Consider the following 14,271-nt stretch of genomic DNA (forward strand, 5'->3'; position numbering starts at 1 on the left):
AGAGACTATGAATTCCATCTTGAGAATATATGTTCTATCAACACTAAATGTGGCTGCCCAACATACTGAGGTTTTGACCATCACTTCAGATCTCACTCCTGATATATCAAAGCAACCTACACTTCATGATCAGGTCCATTATTCTCTCAGGATTAAGAGTTCATGCAAATAGAAGTCGTGAGATTTATTATTCATTTGACAGTCGTTAGGAAAATAATAAATCTCACAGCGGTCCTGTTCAATATGTTTTAACTCTTAAAACATATCAACATATCAACTAGAAGTCTCAACTTCCATGATCAAGACAAATCATCGTAGTTGACACGTTATAGTCTTCGCAGATGAAATGCCCAATTTCATCACCGACTACGAACTATAAATTCTGAGTTTACAAAGAACTTGTGATTTACATCTTCTGTGACTTTTCACATAAATCACATACAATGCATCTCATGGACTATATGATAATGTCTCATATTCATGTTACCATTATTTTAGATAATAATAAAATAACTTTATCAATCACAATATAAAGTCATACATCATGTCATACATAATGTCATACATAATATCATACATAGCATCATACAATAGGATTTAAGGGCACTAATCCTAACAATCTCCCACTTGCCCTAAAGACTATTGTGCACTAATCTAACTCCCATTCCCTCCAAATGTGACTCGAAAGTCCTTTGAGGCAAGGCTTTAGTAAAGGGATCTGCTAGATTATTTGCACTTTCAATCTTAGCTACCACAACATGTCCACGAGCAACAATGTCTCGAATGATGTGGTACTTCCTCTCAATGTGCTTTCCTTTCTTATGATTCCTTGGATCTTTGGATTGTGCAACCGCTCCACTATTGTCACAAAACAATGTGATGGGAACTTGCTCCATTCTCACAACACCAAGATTAGAAAGGAATTTTTTGAGCCAAACAGCCTCCTTTGCTGCTTCACAAGCAGCAATGTACTCGGCTTCCATGGTGGAGTCCGCAATACAAGATTGCTTAACGCTCCTCCAACTTATGCCTCCACCTCCCAAGGTGAAAACACATCCTGAAGTGGATTTTCTAAAATCTAGATCTGATTGAAAATCTGAATCTGTATAGCCAATGGGAATCAAATCCTCACTATGGTAAACAAGCATATAATCTCTCGTTCTCCTAAGATACTTGAGAATATGTTTTACAGCTTGCCAATGTTTTGGTCCTGGATTTGATTGATATCGGCTGACCATGCCAACTGAATAACAAATATCTGGTCTAGTACAAAGCATGGCATACATGAGACTTCCCACTGCAGAAGCATAAGGAACTTGTCTCATCATATTTTCTTCCTCTTGAGTCTTAGGTCTTTGGTCATCAGACAGAGGAACTCCATGTCTAAAAGGAAGCAATCCTTTCTTGGAGTTTTGCATGCTAAACCGTTCTAGAACCTTATCTATATATCCAGCTTGTGATAAGCCTAACATCTTATTCTTGCGATCTCGCCAAAGCTTGATCCCTAGAATAAAGTTAGCCTCACCCAAGTCCTTCATATCAAATTGGCTTGACAACCAAACTTTAACCGATGACATTACCCCTACATCGTTTCCAATGAGTAGAATATCATCAACATAAAGCACTAGGAACATTACTACTTTGTCTCGATGCCTTTTGTACACACATGGTTCATCAAGATTTTGTTCAAAACCAAATGACTTGATTGCTTGATCAAATCTGATGTTCCATGACCTAGATGCTTGTTTAAGTCCATAAATGGACCTATTTAACTTGCATACCATATGCTCTTGGTTCTTTGCTATGAAACCTTCTGGTTGCAACATGTATATTTCTTCTTCAAGATTGCCAATTAAGAAATGCAGTCTTGACATCCATTTGCCAAATCTCATAATCATAATGAGCAGCAATGGATAAGAGAATTCTGATAGATTTAAGCATGGCTACTGGCGAAAAAGTTTCATCATAATCAATACCTTCCTTTTGTGTATACCCTTTCGCCACTAGTCTTGCTTTAAAGGTTTCAACCTTTCCATCTATCCCTCTCTTTCTCTTGTAAACCCATTTGCAACCAACAGGTTTAATGCCGTTAGGCGCCTTTACGAGATCCCATACATGATTGGAATCCATAGAATCCAATTCAGATTTCATAGCTTGGACCCAATGATGTGCATCTATATCATTCATTGCTTCATCATAAGTGTAAGGATCCGATTCAGCCTCTTCTGAGATAGCCTCATAAGTTTCTCCCAAACCTATGAATCTTATAGGAGGCCGAACAATTCTCCCACTACGACGAGGAACCTGTGTACTAGACATCTCATGAGTAGTATCTTGTGGTGTATCTAATACAGTCACATCATCCCTAGTTTCATCCATTGGTTGTTCAACTATCGGTTCATTCATTTCAGCCAAAACAACTCTACTTCTAGGAGTAAAATTATTCATATAGTCATTTTCCAAGAATTTGGCATTTGTGCTAACAAACACTTTATTATCCTTATGACTATAGAATAAACCTCCAAACATTCCTTTGGATACCCTACAGAAAATACCACTTACTTTTGCGTAACTTGTCAGACTTTCCTTTCAACACATGTGCTGGACAACCCCAAATGTGGAGATGTCTCATACTAGGCTTACGCCCATTCCACAACTCTACAGGTGTTTTAGGAATAGATTTCGAAGGTACTAAATTCAGAAGATACATCGCAGTATTTAAGGCATATCCCCAAAAAGAAATTGGTAGAGTCGAATAACTCAACATGGACCTAACCATATCTAAAAGAGTCCTATTCCTTCTTTCTGCTACACCATTTTGTTGTGGAGTTCCAGGTGCAGTCAACTAGGATATAATCCCATTTTTAGTCAAGTAATCCTTAAAATCACCAAGAAGGTATTCGCCACCTCGATCAGATCGAATGACCTTTATGTGTTTACTCAATTGATTTTCAACTTCAGCCCTAAACTCTTTGAACTTTTCAAAGGCTTCGGACTTCCGTTTCATTAGGTACACATAACCAAATCTAGAGTAATAATCAGTAAAAGTAATGAAATACTCATAGCCACTTCTTGCTTGGATTGACATAGGACCACATACATCTGAATGTACTAGTTCTAGCAAATCTTGTGCTCTTCTACCTTTTGCATTAAAAGGTCGTTTGGTCATCTTACCTTCCAAACAAGATTCGCAAACTGGAAAACCATCAAAGTCCATGGGCTGTAAAAGTCCATCTTTGATTAGTCTTTGAATCCTACTTGAATTGATATGACCTAAACGCAAGTGCCATAGATATGCATCACTAGTAGAAGGAAACTTTCTCTTTAATGATTTCACATGAGAGTTACTATCTAATTCAGAATTGTATAATTCATGCTTATCAGGAGTTAAAATATAAAGACCATCTACAATATTGCCAGAACAGATAAACACTTTATCTTTATTTATTACAACATTGTCTTTCAGGATAACACAATACCCATGTTTACCTAAGTAAGTTGTAGAAATTAAATTCCTACGAACATTAGGTACATACAAACAGTCTTCCAATATTAAAACTCTAGACTTAAAACACAAATTAAACACTCCAACAGCTTCAACCGAAATCTTGCTCCCATCAGCCAAAGTAAGAAATAGTTCTCCCTCATTCAACTTTCGGTCTCCTCGGAACCCCCTGCAAAGAATTGTGATATGATTAGTACAACCTGAATCCACACACCAGGAATCCGTTGGATTCTGTACCAAACATATTTCAAGAAGAAATGAACTTTTCATACCCTTATTCTTGGCAGCCTTGAATGTTGGACAATTCCTCTTCCAATGTCCTTTCTCACCACAATGGAAACACTTTCCTTTGGTTTTCTTTCCTTTGTTGGCAACCCCTAAGGCAATTTGTTTACCATCTTTCTTAGTGAAGTCCTTCTTCTTCTTCTTCTTACCCTTGCCTTTCGACTTAGGTTGAGAAGTAGAAGCTTCACCCATATTGGCTTCAACACTAGAAGTACCAAGGATGCCTTCCGCCGCCACTAACTCATTCATTAATTCAGACAAAGAATAAATCTTTTTATTCATATTATAATTGAGTCTGAATTCCTTGTATGATTACGGTAGTGACTGGAGTATCATATCCACTTGGGATTCTCTATCAATGTCGGCACCTAAAACTTCCAATGTGTTCAGATTAGCAATCATCCTAAGACAATGCTCCATCACTGAACTTCCTGCAGCATTTTGGTATTATAAATTTGCCTCATGGTTTCTTGCCTTGCAGAACGGCCTTGCTCACCAAACATCTCCTTCAGACTATGCATTATGTCCGAAGCAAGTTCTACATCCTGCATTTGATGCTGTAGAACATTTGAGATAGATGCTAGGATGTAGCACTTGGCCATCTCATTAGATTTCGCCAACGATCATATCGGCTGTTTTTCCTCAAGAGGAGCATCTAATGAAGGAAAGTTAGGACATGGTTGAGTAAGCACATACTTGTGCTCTTCGCAAAGTAAGAACAATGTCCAAATTTCTTTTCCAAATCAACATAGTTGGATCCAGTCAGTTTGTTTTGGTTAAGAATAGAAATAAGTGGGCTAAATGATGCCATGACAAAATCTGAAAATAATAAACATGAATATAATAAGTAAATTGGACATTATCAATTTAGCATAAAAGCATATAATATGGAACCTTAATAAAACCATAAAATAACATATGCAACGACAACCCAATCTCATATTCAATATCCCTCAGCATAGAGTGAACATAAAATACTATGATTGATTGAGAACTATTCTCATTATTAGTGCTATCATGATAACTCTTATCAAACACTAATAATATGCCGTTTTACATTCAGCCTCTAAGTAATAATAGTAAGAACTCAGTATAGAGGATACTAAAATACTTAGTCTAGTGTATACCATTGTCTAGAATCATGTGTAACCACATCTCATCCCTTTAACAGGCTTATTTTGTAGTACCATGATAAAACACCCTCCGCATGGAATGCAAAGCTCGAAACTAAGACAAAGTGTTTATCAAACCACTATAAACCAAGAAATTCAATCTTGTAGGACCATGAAATAAATACTCTCTGCATGGAATGCTAAGCTCGAGGCAAAGACAAAGTATATATTTCACACTACTATGAACCAACAATGAAGGCTGTGAGATCCAACCCTTGAATCTCTCTCACACTAGATATTTTAAAATAAAAGTTTTTAAGATCAAGAACCATAATAATGCTAGACACGTTGAAAAAATAATCCTAATCTAATTAGGAATAAATTTCATAACACTAGCATTAATATATATAAATATATATATAACGTAATAAAAAACCTTTATTATATATAAAAATTTATATTATATTATATATATAATATAATATACAAATTAATATATATAATATATAATTATTACTTTTTATATATATATATATATATATATATATATAAAACTTACTGATGGTGGACTCTTGCTTTAATGCATGCAAGTGGACTCTTACTTTAATGCATGCAAGTGGACCAAATCAACTATTATATATATAAAACTTACTGATGGTCAGAACGTAAGAATTCGCTTTTCCAATTGGAAGTTTACATGCAGATTCAATATATGCAATCCGTACCGTTTGTATGTTAATATCTTTGAAACCGCTATTCAAAATGTTTAATCCGTACATGACAATTACACATATTCTACATGCAATCCGTGACATTAAGAACCCAAGCAGTACAAAAACTGAAGCAGTTTTTTTTTTTTTTTTTTAAGCGGTTACTTCATCAATTAATAACTACCATAAAGCATGGCAATCCGTACATCAACTATGAATATAGCAATCAATGCATCAACACTCAATTGTATTCATATCCAAGCACTTTTCTACAAGACACGGCTTCACACAAGAACAATATATCCTTGTGAAGAAACGGATATGCTTATACAAGTGATGCAATTCTCTTCATTATATTTATATGATGCAGAAAATTAAAACCACAAAGACAACGGTTTTTCTTAAATTCTAAAATTTAATTACATATTATACAATCATGATATGAAAACCTGGCTCTGATACCAATTGAAGGAAAAAATCTGGTTTTGCATCTCATACAAAACCCACAGCGGAAGCGACGAACTAGGATCTATTTCATTCATGATTAATAACGTGCACCATGTAAATTTCAGAATTTAAGAACAAGATATCGTACCTTGGTGTGGAGAAATTCAAAAGAAAGATTAGAAGCACTTGGGAACACTTTTAATCTTCACTCCAATTCCACTTTACGCCCAAGATGTGTGGTCTCTCAATCAGTTTTTCAAAGGGAGAATGAAAGTGTGTCTTACACTCTCTCACTCACCGTTTCTCTTCTTTTCTTATCTCATCTAATAAAAATTCTGTATGTTTCTCCCTTTATAACTAACTGATTATCTAATTGGGCTGACCTATTTGGCCTTTCCAATTGGGCTTTAGCGTGTGGCTTGGAGTGGGACCAAAAGGGACCAATAAGACACTAGCTCCAATAGGCCTTGGGCTTTTCCGTCAACTCTTGACAAGTCCAAAGTTACCATTAATTATATTTAATACCACTATATAAATATAATTACACTCTAGGCCTTATTAATAAATTATATCCCAAGACTTTATTATACACGTAACCTCTTCATAAAATATTCGTAGTAACACAAAGTCATAAATGTAGACTGTCACTTTGTAAATTACTACATCTTATCCTTGAGTACCCGGTTTAATTCTTTAAAGTCATTCATTATATATTTATGAAATCCAATTTCATAAATATATACTTTAGTAATTTCTTACTAAAGTGGTTAGGCCTAACTCTCTGAATAACTGAAACCATTAAACTTATCTCAAGGGAATATTTTATATCTCCATCAAGAGACTATGAATTCCATCTTGAGAATATATGTTCTATCAACACTAAATGTGGCTGCCCAACATACTGAGGTTTTGACCATCACTTCAGATCTCACTCCTGATATATCAAAGCAACCTACACTTCATGATTAGGTCCATTATTCTCTCAGGATTAAGAGTTCATGCAAATAGAAGTCGTGAGATTTATTATTCATTTGACGATCAAGTTAGGAAAATAATAAATCTCACAATAGTCCTGTTCAATATGTTTTAACTCTTAAAACATATCAACATATCAACTAGAAGTCTCCACTTCCATGATCAAGACAAATCATCGTAGTTGACACGTTATAGTCTTCGCAGATGAAATGCCCAATTTCATCACCGACTACGAACTATAAATTCTGAGTTTACAAAGAACTTGTGATTCACATCTTCTGTGACTTTTCACATAAATCACATACAATGCATCTCATGGACTATATGATAATGTCTCATATTCATGTTACCATTATTTTAGATAATAATAAAATAACTTTATCAATCACAATATAAAGTCATACATCATGTCATACATAATGTCATACATAATGTCATACATAACATCATACAATAGGATTTAAGGGCACTAATCCTAACACAAAGATGTGGAGGTACCTTTTTGTTCAGTTGAAGAACTAGGCTCACTTTGTTCTTGTTGAGTTTCACGAACTGATGCGGATGGTTCTGAACATGATGGTGCTAAAACAGCATCATTCAACAACAATAGTTCTTCATCACTATGCTTCCCAACATAATCATCAGGAATAGAGTCATCAAGCTCCATAGTCTTTTCTTGAACCGAATGAGTGTTTTCTAAATGAGTTTCAGATTATAGTTCATCATTGATCACCACATTTGAAGATTCCATGACTATTTTAGTTCTCAAATTGTATACGTTGTATGCTCTACTAGTAGAGTAGTAGCCCAGAAAGTATCCCTTGTCGCTCTTTGCATCAAACTTTTCTAGGTTCTCCCTATCACGCAGAATATAACAGTCATTGCCAAATATCCTGAAGTATTTGGCAACAGGCTTCTTTCCTCTCTAGAGTTCATAGGGAGTTTTCTTGGAATCAGGTTTGAAATACACCTAGTTAAGTGTATGGCAAGCAGTGTTAACTGCTTCTCCCCATAAGGACTTGGGCATCTTCTTGTTATGTAGCATGACATGAGCCATCTCTTGAACAACCCTATTCTTCCGTTCCACTATGCCATTCTGTTGTGGTGTCTCGAGTGAAGAGAACTCTTGATGTGTGCCTTGATCATTGCAGAAGGTAGCCAATTTTGTATTTTCAAATTCTCTTCTATGATCACTTCTAATTCTGGCTATCACTGTACCTTTCTCAACTTTCAATTTCTTGCACAAGTGTATCATCTTTTAAGGAGCCTCAGCTTTATCTCTCAAAAGCACAACTCACGTATATCTAGTGAAATCATCCACAACAACTAGAATATATTTCTTTCCACCTAAACTTTGAACTCTAGCAGGACCCATGAGATCAATATGCAACAACTTTAAAGGTCTTGAAGTCTGAACCTCTGTTACAGATAGATTCTTGGACTTCACTTGTTTACCCATCTGACATGGCCCACATATGCACTTTTCTATTTCTCAAAATTAGGCAACCCAATCACTACATCACACTTGGAAATCTTCTCTAATTGCTTGTGACTTGCATGTCCCAACTGTTGATGCCATAAGTCTACTTGATTGATCTTTGCACTAAAACACTTGTTGCTTATACTGAGGGTTATATCATAACAGTTGTCAGCAGTCCTATTACCAACACATTTATAGTCACCTCCTCCATCAAGTATCTCACATTCATACTTGGTAAAGAGAACATTCAGTCTATTATCACAAATCTGATTGATGCTTAGTAAGTTAGCCTTCAGCCCATCAACATACCAGACATCTTCAAATACCGGCAACCTTAGAATGTCCACAGTTCCAATGCTTCTGATCACAGATTTGCTTCCATCTCCAAACGTGACTGTCCCAATCTTTCCTTCAAAAAGTGTCTTGAATAAAGCTTTATTTCCTGTCATATGTCTGGAACAACCACTATCCAAATACCAAAGACAAGAATCACGTGCCTTTAAGGCGGTTAATGCAGTATAACACACATAATTATTATCACATGTAAGTATATCAAGATGTTCAAGGAAAGACTTTAACACATGCAACAAGTGACACAAACCAAAAGCAGACAAGTTGGAGTTCTAGCAATAAGAACTTCAAAGAATCCATGACAACAGGGGTCAAGGATCAACTCTTAGATCAAAGGATCTAAACACTATAGCTAACCCACTCTGATACCACTTGTACTTTTTTAGACCCCTTAAAACAAAATTTGTTTAACCTAATTATTTAGCAAAGTGATTACTTTGGTAAATTATTTAAATCTAGGTTAACACAAGTAAATCATATTATGTAAAGCAGTGCGGAAATATAAAGAACACACGATATGATAACCTAGGAAAACCAAACCGGTAAAAAAAATTAGGGAGGATTTAACCTAACTATCCTCAAGGTAAAACATATCCAATATGAAAGAAATTGAAATTTTATAGTAGCGACTTAGACCACTAACATCCTATTGCTACCTCGAAAAGAAAACTTACTACCACGATCACGTGACAGCTCCGAGTCCACGGACTACTTCTTTCTCAGATCCACAACGTCCACAAGTATACCACTTGTTTTTCTTTAAGCTCTTTATGCAGCAGCTGAAATGATCACCAAGCTCTCGACATCAATCTCGATTTTGATAACCCTAAGTATGTATGAAGATAAACACCTCTAGATCTCACAAGAGATTCACACATACAGCATAAACAACAACCCAAAACGTGGCTAGGGTTTTTCTATTTATATGAGGCATAAAATATAAAACCCTACACTTCATATGGGCTTAGGCTGAGTTGGAAAATTTTGCAAAAAACATTCTGCACGAGCTTCAATCGATCGAGTCTAATTTTCGATTGATCGAGCCTTGCAAAAATTGAATAGTAATTTTCTGCAATTACTTGATTCCAACTTTACATAAACACACACTTTGAGCAGCCTAAATCTAGACTAAACGTTTTGATCATGGTTTGCCAACATATAATCATTGAAGTTCTAATACATTAGTTCCTAATTTCTTAGAACCTAACACTAGAGAATCTGGATTCTGCTTAATGAGGCCTATCTCCTTAAATTTCTGTCTCTCAATCTTCTTATTCTTTCTTAATATTCAGATGGAACTGAGAGAACTTGTTTTTGGCTTGATTTTATCATCATTAGAATTCTTATGTAATTATCTTCAGCTTTACCATTACAAAGCCATTTTGCAGTAATTGAGCTACCAGTTGCATATCCAAGTTTCATTTGCGGCAATCTGGATGGTTGCGACAAACGTTTATAATTTAAGCAATTGATATTGTAGTTATACTCTGAAGTTATTACTGAATTTTATATAGGCTAGTGTCAACATCTTGTTAAAGGAGATGATGAAAACTAAACTATTGTGCGGCAAGAACAGGAGGGTGAAGCTTGAAATTACTGACGTGACATGTTACGTTGGATCATCATAAGCTGATGAACCAATACTTTCCTCCAGATATACAGAGCTTTGCAAAGATAGCCATGAAACTAGGTGCTTCTCCTATGTTTTTTGTCATTATTACTCGGGCATGAATGAGCTGTAGTTCAATCATCATAAGCTAATTAATAAGTTTTTTTTTTTTAGATTAAGGTTTTTTTTTTTTATATAATTAACACGACTTATCTTAAGAAAAAAAATTTCTGATTCTGCCACTAACTAGTCCATGATCTATACTGTTTTTCTTGGGGTACGCAATCTGCAATTTTTTTAATCAAGTATTTTGGAGAACCGAGAGACATGGGGGAGAAGCAACTTTAAGTAGCTTTTGATCCAATTAAAGTTTTGACATTTGAGCTCAGAAGTGGGTGGGCATTCTAAGAGCTTCTAGATAAAGCCAACTGTGGCTATATGCACAGTTTTGCCAACTCTAGCTGCAATCGCACAAGGGAAGATTGCTACTATCTGCTAGTGCTAGCTTTCAACTGAGTTGGTCCAATCACACTGTCTCCTCACAAAAAGCAGAAAATCTCAACTCCAAAGTTTGAATCCAGACAAAAATAAAATTATACAAAAAATAATTTAAACATGAAAGAAAGAAGAAGAAAATAACATGTACAAACAAAAATTACAACCGCCACCATACGTACAAACACAAAATGCCTAGCAAAAAGAAAATTACAACCATGTAAGACACTTGAGTGTCCCTAAAAAAAGAATATATCCTACCAATGATTGATTTTTTTTTTTTTAAAATTTTCCCAAACATCAATGATTGAATCAAACTAGGAATATTGCAAAGCCAACACTGCCCTCAAAAACAGAAAACAATTTTTTTTACACAAATGTGGACAACCCGTTTTATCACCATCCAGAATCAGAATGACAATCAGAGGCCAACCTTCTCATACCTTTATCTTTTGGATGATGGACGTACTAAAAAAGTGACAAAACTTACCTACAGTTTCTTAGATATAGTATATTGAAATTTTCAATTATATTTAAACACGTCTATATTGATCAATTTGAATATAGATGTTGTCACGCCCCAAACCCAAAAGGGTCCAAAGCATGAAAGACTGAGCCTTCAAGAGATATTGTAGCGATTTTTTTCTTTCAATTTGATAAAATAAATAAATATATTGATATCTCTACAATATAAATCAGAGCTCTATGACACACTTACAAACTACAAATCATGTGTCTCCAAATATACATGAAAATCCAAAGCTCCAAATAAATAAACACAAAATCATGATCCTCTCTAAGATACATAACCTCAACAAAAAATATAGGTCTATCATGCCCAAGGCTAAAGAACCTCACGAGCCCAACCTCCAGTAGAATTAGCTATGGCCTCGAATGATTTAGTAAATTGAGCACCAACAATTTATAGCACAAATCTCCCACTTAGCATGGTACTCCAATCACCAACAATAAACTAAGCTTCGTGCCAGATGTATAGCTAATTTATTTGTAAAATTGTTGGAGAGTGGAATGAGCTAAAGCCCAGCAAGTAGCATAATTAATGAGGGTGGGGGAAATGCAAGTCTCACGATAATTAGCATTCTTACAAAACACAAAACACAAAACACTTTTGGAGTTTCCACTTAATTTCTGCAAAATCAATCTTCATGGATAAAATGACAAGAATGATTGAAATAGTATAGCACAAAACTTTTTCAAAATATCTCGACATGAAACTTCATACTATATATACTGTGAGCAATAGTAAAACACCGTTCCAAAACCAGAAAATCCAACCCAAGGCCACATGATAATGCCGTCACAAAGACAAAACTCATTTGCCATCACAATGACGGAACTCATTTGCCGTCACAAAGACAAAACTCATCACTGACACATAGCCGGAACTAATTTTCCATCACAAATACGAAACTCGTATGCCGTCACAAAGTCGGAACTAATCTACTATCACAAAGACAGAACTCAATAACCATCACAAAGACGGGTGCTAAGATACCAATGTCACACAGACTATAGTATCTAGCTAGGTAATCACCGAGTAATCACACGTCACGGTACAAGGGTACGTAAAACATAAAACGCTCATAGATTACATGAATTCAAAACATAGTTCATTTCCAAGTAGTTTCACTAAACCTTTAATATCTAAAGATATTCACAAGGTTCTCAAAGCTTTCAAACTGATTCCTTATCCAAAATATTTTGTTTCATCTTTCCCAATTATCATAGCACCTTTAAACTTTGCAAATAATGCAATAAATCAATAAAATTCATTCTCAAGAATTTGATCAAAGATGCTTTTCTTTTCCATGCCAAATATTCATGCATTTCTCCATATGCAATATTAAACATGATGCACTTTTCATAAATAGTCGTAGACATTAAGGTTACAACACAATAATTGTTTTTTTTTTCTTTAGAAAGATATAGTTCCACAAATAAAATTTTCAAAATATGTTTAACCCAAAAACAACGTTTATGCAGCATGATTATTTTCTAAAAATTCCCTTTAAAAGCTACTTACCTCGGGAGGCAATTTTACCTCAACCAGGCACCTAAAATCAACCAATCCCATCACTAGGTTCGTCATAAAAAATCTTGGAACCTAGAAACAAAATGATTAAGCCTATCAATAACAATACCCATCAAAAAGTACCATCAAACTTGTCTCCACAGATCGAAAATGTCCCCTAAAATCAAATTGAGGGCCTAGAGCTTAACATGACTATCCAAAGGCACCTATTCCCAAAGGATACCGAACAAGCATACAAATGGTCCAAAGGACCAAAACACAACCGAAGTATTTTAATACACTACTACAAACAATATGCATATATTAGGTAACATAATAGTCACTTTAAAAAATGAGGTAGCTAGTCTCAAGAATTTATTTTGGGTAATAACTAATAAAACCAAGCCATTATAATAATTCTTATAAATTCCCAAGCGTTCACAACTAAAAAACCATGTTTAAGTGTTACACTAACTCATGTATTAATAATGCAAATACATATTACATCATATGGGGATCAATTATAACATCATCAAATGACTTTCAAAGTTCTAAAACCCATTGTATATCTCACAAAGTCCAGCTTTGAATTGAATAAACAACTATAAACAATTAAACCCAACCTCATAACTCGATGAGGTAAAATATCAAACACTTGATGTGCAAAAACACAACCTCAAGGCACTTAAAATTTCATGGTTAACACTTTCATTACCCACTTGTTTTAAAACAAGTTCATAGCACCCAAACCATCAAAGTTTCACATACCCACCTCTCCACAACTCCAAGACCTCCAAAACCCATTACCCAAGACAAAATCGTGATTGGGTGAACACTAGAACCAAATGACTCAAGACCAAACCAAACTTTTCATTCAAAAAAAAAAAGAATTTCTTACATAAACCCAATAAGCTTGCTCTAGCATAAACCCTATAGCTAGATTTTACTTAGTTTTGTTAGGAAAATAGGAATTTTACCTCAAATTCCTTGCTTGGCCAAATGGGTTCCTCTCTTCCTAAATTCTTTTCTTCACAATTGGTGGTGATAGCCTGAAAAGAAACTCATGGCCGAAGTAGCTTTAGTGGAAGACCGTGGAGAGAGAGAGAGAGAGAGAGAGAGACGTGAATGTGAAAGTGAGGGGGAGGGGGGTGACTTAACGGGATGAAGCCTATTTCCAAGCTTGTCCCTAAAATATGTTGCAAGTAAAATTACCAATTTGCCCATCATGTTTCTTTCAAATTACAATTAACAACCGGGGTGCTACAGACTC

Source organism: Castanea sativa, chromosome 4, assembly GCF_040712315.1.
Source record: "Castanea sativa cultivar Marrone di Chiusa Pesio chromosome 4, ASM4071231v1".
NCBI lineage: Eukaryota > Viridiplantae > Streptophyta > Magnoliopsida > Fagales > Fagaceae > Castanea > Castanea sativa.